The sequence below is a fragment of the Mesocricetus auratus genome, unplaced genomic scaffold (genome assembly GCF_017639785.1).
Source record: "Mesocricetus auratus isolate SY011 unplaced genomic scaffold, BCM_Maur_2.0 Super-Scaffold_100676, whole genome shotgun sequence".
Taxonomy (NCBI): domain Eukaryota; kingdom Metazoa; phylum Chordata; class Mammalia; order Rodentia; family Cricetidae; genus Mesocricetus; species Mesocricetus auratus.
Window position 1 is genome coordinate 180,568,449 of NW_024429266.1, and position 6,016 is coordinate 180,574,464.

The window sequence follows — 6,016 nt, forward strand, 5'->3', positions numbered from 1 at the left end:
GGAACTCACTTTGTAGACCAGGCTGACCTCAAACTCACAGAGATCTGCCTGCTTCTGCCTCTGGAGTGCTGGGATCAAAGGCGGGTGCCACCACCGCCTGGCTACTTTTAGGGTTCTTTTTTTTTGTTTTGTTTTTTCGAGACAGGGTTTCTCTGTGGCTTTGGAGGCTGTCCTGGAACTCGCTCTAGACCAGGCTGGCCTCGAACTCACAGAGATCCGCCTGCCTCTGCCTCCCAAGTGCTGGGATTAAAGGCGTGCGCCACCAATGCCCGGCTACTTTTAGGGTTCTTACAGACAAATCTTGCCTAGCATTGGCAGGCTCTTGAGGTTCCGAGTCTCAGACTGGCCCATATCTAGCCCTGCAGCAGCTAAGGGCCAGGGGAGGGAAAGAAAACCCCTCTCCCCCTTAGCCTTTTCCAGCTCTGTCAAGCCTGTGACATCCCCCCAGCTTCAAATATGGACTAAGTGTCAAGAGATTCTCCCTGCAGTGAATCAACCCCTCAGCAGCACAGACCTGTCCTCCAACTTGAGCCAGTGCTCACAACCCTCAGCTTCCAGCTACTGCCCATCAGACCATGTCAGTAAACTGATCCTTCTGCACCCTCGTTTCCCCTGACGGCTTTATTGAGACGCTCACGCATCATGTGATTCAAGCTGAGCCTCTGTTGAGGGGCTCGGTATATTCAGAGTTCAGCCACCGTCAGTATAGTCACCTTTAGAACACGTCTTTATCTCAGAAAGAAACTTATCACTCCCACTCAACAGCACCAGGACAGCTTTTTCTCACACTCTAGACTTGTGTGTTCCAAATTTTCCATATAATAGAATCAGAATTGTCCAGGTTTCTTGACTATTTCATGTTCTTCACAGCCCATGGCTCCTTGGAAGTCTGCTCATCATGAATGTTAGAAGCTCTATAAACTGATATCTGTTGACAAATGCCAAGATCGTCAAGGACATTAAAGTCGTCCCTATATGCTTGTATTCTCCGGAGTGGAGCACATTTGAAAGGCTGAGACAGGAGGACTTCCAAGCCAGTATTGATGAGAGTGGGACCCTGTCTCAAAACAGGAAGAAAAAGAAATGAAAAAAGATGGCTCCACATAAAGGAGTTTGCCACCAAGCTTGCTATCCTGAATTCAGTCCCTGGGGCCCCCTTGGAAGGAGAGAGTCTGATCTCGACATGCATTTCACGACACACATGACACATGACACACACATCAGTAAATAGGGATAAGTGGAACCCTGTGTAGGGAGCTAAGTGTGGCTCCATGATCGAGCACTTCCCTAGCACACGTGTGTCCTCCGCAAAACCACAAAAACTTGGGGGTGGAGGTGGCTGAAGAGCAAGTACTGCTCTTGCAGAGGACCCAGGTTCAGTACCAAGCACCCACTGTAACTCCAGTCCCGGGGATCTATTGCCCCCTTTGGCCTCTTCAGGCACCAGGCATGTGCATGGTGCACACACATATATATGCAGGCAAAACACTCACACACGCAAGTCTTTAAGATTTGATTTGCAAGAAGAGTCCCCCCAGACCCCCAGGCCTCCCCGCACGCACTGACACAAGCCATCGCCCCCATGTTCTGCTTTCTTGGCTCTTTGGGCACCCAGAAAGTAGCAGGGGAGGCTTGGTGAGTTGAAAGCACCAGTAAGCATGTGATCAGAACTCTGGTACTTCAGTGCGTCCCAGGCAAGCTCCCGACAGTGGAGGTGTCTTTGCCCTCTTTGTATCATGAGCCCAATCAAGAAAGAAATGGGGAGAATAAGCAAGGAAGGAATAAGGAAGGGAAGTTAGATGGTGACCTGGGCATCACTCGCTACAGTGTTTCAGTACCCAGATCTAGTTTGTAAGGCCCTGTGCAGTCCCCTAGCTATGCTTCCGGCATCTGGGCATCTGCGAATGGAGGCTAAGACAGGTTTGCTTAGCTTTACTTAGCTTAGAAAATGAAACAGGTAAGGGCTGGGCCCGCAGCTCAGTGATAGATGGCTCGCTCAGCCTGAGGCCGTGGGTGTCATCCCCAGCACCAGGAGAAAGACAGGAAAACACGAAAATAAAATAGGGACTAAGGGCTGAGCGGTGGTGGCGCTGACCTTTAATCCCAGCACTTGGGAGGCAGAGGCAGGTGGATCTCTGTGAGTTCAAGGCCAGCCTGGTCTACAAAGGGATTTCCAGTACAGATAGAACTGTTACACAGAGAAACCCTGTCTTGAAAAATCAAAACAGCAACAACAACAAAAACAGGGACTAAAGAAGAGGATGGTATCCCTAGGAAGCAGTGGACAGTTGTGACTCCAGAGTGCCTAGACTCCCATTCCAAGTAAGCAGAGAAACAGGGTTTGGCCTACGCTGGCGCTTCCTGAGAAAATGTGCTCACAAGGGCTGCCAGACACCGTGGGCTCCAGCCAGACTGAGACAGCCACAGCCCAAGTGCTCTTTGGCGAATGAATGTGGGCCTGGCACTGTCGCTCAGGGCTTGAGTCTCACAAGTCAGGTGTGTTGGAACAGAAGGTGCCTTGCAAAGAGTGTCCGGCCCCACTGCTCACCGGCTAAGCAGCTTTAGGTACAACATCTTTCCTAGGCTTCAGGTTGCCATCTCTAAAATGGGCACAGCATAGCTCCTCCCTCATAGTGGTCTATAAGGGATGGGTGAAGGTCACATGAGAGGCACTGAGGCCTCCCCACCCAGGAAGTGCTGAAAACACGCTAACCACTGCCGGGCCTCTCACTACCAACAAGCCCAGCTCTCTCAGTCTGTGCCTCTGACCTGATTCTAGGGTTGAGCAGCTTGTGACTCCTGAGGCGTTGTTTAGCCTGCTTTCCTGCCATTTACTGCCCTCTCCCTCTAGTGTTTGCTTTCTGAGATTATCAAAGCCATCTCTGCCCACTAGTGGTTCATACTGATACGTGATTGTGGGAAAGCAGCCTTAGGGCAGCAGCTAGTCATGGAAGATTGCTGTGAGGACCGTATGTACTGCACCCTTCCTCAGGCCCCCACTCCAGCTCTGTCCATTTTGGGTAATGAAGGTGGGTGGTCATCCCGTGGAGCCAGCCTTTGTCTGTTAGAGGAACTTGACAGCTTCTGTGGTCGTTGATTAAAGGGGAGTAGAGAGAGGTCTTACACCCCCACCTTCACCCCTTCCCTGTCCACTCATCACCGAATACGTTTCTTAGAGAATCTCCCTTGGGTATGGACACCTAAGTAGGAGCTGGCACCCGGATTCTTCATCTCAGACTGGAGAAGAAGGTGACGTAACCTTGGCCTGAGAAGGGTGTGACCATACTTTGGCACAGTGCCCTGCTGGTTGACCTTATTCTCATCTTCTACAAGCCTTGCTCAGAAAGTGAAAATCAGTTCTGCTTTCGGCTACAGTTGATCTCCACCACAGGGAAAGTTGACCCCACTGAGCAGCTAACATCTGAAGGCTCCTGTGGAGTGAAGGTCTGAGAGGTGACACACCCAGGTTTCACTTGGCTTCCCTTCGGCTACTTATCTTCCAGGGCTTTGGGAAAAGGAGCTGAAGTCACCTTACAGGTGACCATGTTGAGGAAATGAGCTGGTCTGCACCAAGGCCTGGTGCCCCAGAGTGTGATTTTGTCGTCTTCCTTGGCACCAATACCGCAGCATCATTTGACCTCTGGTGGCCTTCCTGTCCCCACACTGAGCCCTCCTCCAGCTTCCCTGGTGTCTCTGAGGTGCTCCAGCAGACCAAAGTCAACAGGCGCTGCTGGCTCACCAGGAAGATATGTCTAAAGATACGTAACAGGCCTGGCCTGGCCAAACTTAGGAAGAAATGATAATGTGCTCTTATGTTTTCCTGTAAATATTTTCTGTATGCATCTTGACCTGTGAGAGTTATCACAGGCTCAAGAAAAGAACCATGTTGGCATAAGTCACCTCATTGAATTCTTTAAAAAAACATTATTACTTTTCTTATTTGTGTACTTATTCTGTGTGTAGTTCAGGGAAGAGCATGTGTAAGAGCCACGGTATGTATGCTTGTGTTGTCAGAGGACACCTTAGGGGACAGCTCTCTCTCCATCATGTGGGGCCAGGGACATGAACTCAAGTTGCCTGGCTTAGAGGCGAATGCCTTTACCCTCTGGGCCATTTTGCTAGCCCACATCATTTCACTCTTTTGTTGTTCATGTGTGGTGTGTGGTTTTGTTTTTTTTTCAAGACAGGGTCTCTCTGGGTAGCCCTGGCTATCCTGGAACTTGCTCAGTAGACCAGGCTGGCCTTGAATTCACAGAGATTCACCTGCTTCTGCCTCCTGAGTGTGGACATCAAAGGCATGCGTCACCACAATCCAGCCCTCGTTTCATTATTAACATATTCTTTCAAAGTGGCTACCATAGCTCCTATTTTTTGTTTGTTTTGTTGTGTGTGTGTGTGTGTGTGTGTGTGTAAGCTTATTTATTTATTTGATATGTATGTCTGTATAACACATGTGTGTGCCTGGTGCTCAAGGAGGCCAGAAGAGGGCATCAGGTTCCCTGGGACTAGAGCTGTCCCTTAAGAGAGTTGGGTATGAGTCCCCCTGTCCTGAGAATCGAACCTGGGTCTTCTGGAAGAACAACCAGTACTCTTAACTTTGAGCCGCCTCTCCAGGCTGTTTTGAGACAGCCTCTTGCTCTGTACTCCAGACTGGCCTTGAACACTCGTCCTTCTGCCTCACCTCAATACTAGGAACGCAAGCCTGTAGTGCCACATCCCTCTTCTAACTGCTATGTTAGAAATAGTTCCAGGAGGGAACGGAATTTCTCACAGCCACAATGAGGAAGAGGTCAGGCTCCTAGCTGTTCTGTGCTCTCATTTACCTCTGGAGTCCTGCTGGTAACAGCGCAGTGTGATCTGAATAATACTGGCTACCACACTAAGAAAAATTACTAGGACTTAATTTTTTTAAGATTCTATTTTTACTTTTAATTATGGGTGTGGGTATTTGTATATGCTTATGCACATGAGAGCAATGCCCAAGGAAGGCAGAAAAGGATGCACGATCACCTAGGACTGGAATTACGGATGCTGCGATCTGCCCAGTGTGAGTGCTGGGAAGCAAACTCTTGGAGAGCAGTCCACTCTGACCACTGAGCATTACAGTTTTCTTTAGGTGAAAACCCAACAGTCTACCTGAGATTCAATAGTCTCCTGTTTTCTTGTTTTTGTTTGTTTATTATCATTTATTTATTTATTTGGTTGGTTGGTTTTTCAAGACAGGGTTTCTCTGTGAAACAGTCCAGGCCATCCTGGAACTCACTCTGTAGACCAGGCTGGCCTCAAACTCACAGAGATCTGCCTGCCTCTGCCTCTTGATTGCTGGGATTAAAGGCATGCATCACCACTGCCCAGCTTGTTTGTTATTTTATTTATTTGTTTATTTATTTATTTATTTTAGTTTTTTGAGATAGGGTTTCTCTGTATTGTTTTGGAGGCTGTCCTGGAACTCACTCTGTAGACCAGGCTGGCCTCGAACTCACAGAGATCCGCCTGCCTCTGCCTCCCAAGTGCTGGGATTAAAGGCGTGCGCCACCAACACCCGGCTTGTTTGTTATTTTAAACACTGACTTTACCTAAACCAGAGAATTATGCTTCTAGCTGAGGAAAGAGTGACATAGTAGGAAAGAGTATTTAAAGTTGGTTTCTTTCTGGGCACATTCCTGTGGTCCCAGCCGCTTTGGAGACTGAAGCAGGAGGATTCCTTGAATTTAGGTGTTTGAAACCAACCTGAGCAGTGTAGTAAGAATCTGTCTCAAAGGAGCAGATTCATCTCTTCTGCCTTCCGCCAGCACAATGGGAAATTCCTCTGTGAAGAACAGAGAGCCCAGTTAGACATCCCTAGTCCCAGGCCACAGTGCCCCACCTCCCCTACTCACACACCAGGCACTTAGCTAAGGTGTGCCCATCACAGCAACACCAACCTGCAAAATGATGACAAATGTCGCAGTGACATTTAAGAATTCAGTGGGGACATCGGGACAGAAATGGTCTTAAACCACACAGGAAGCTTGTC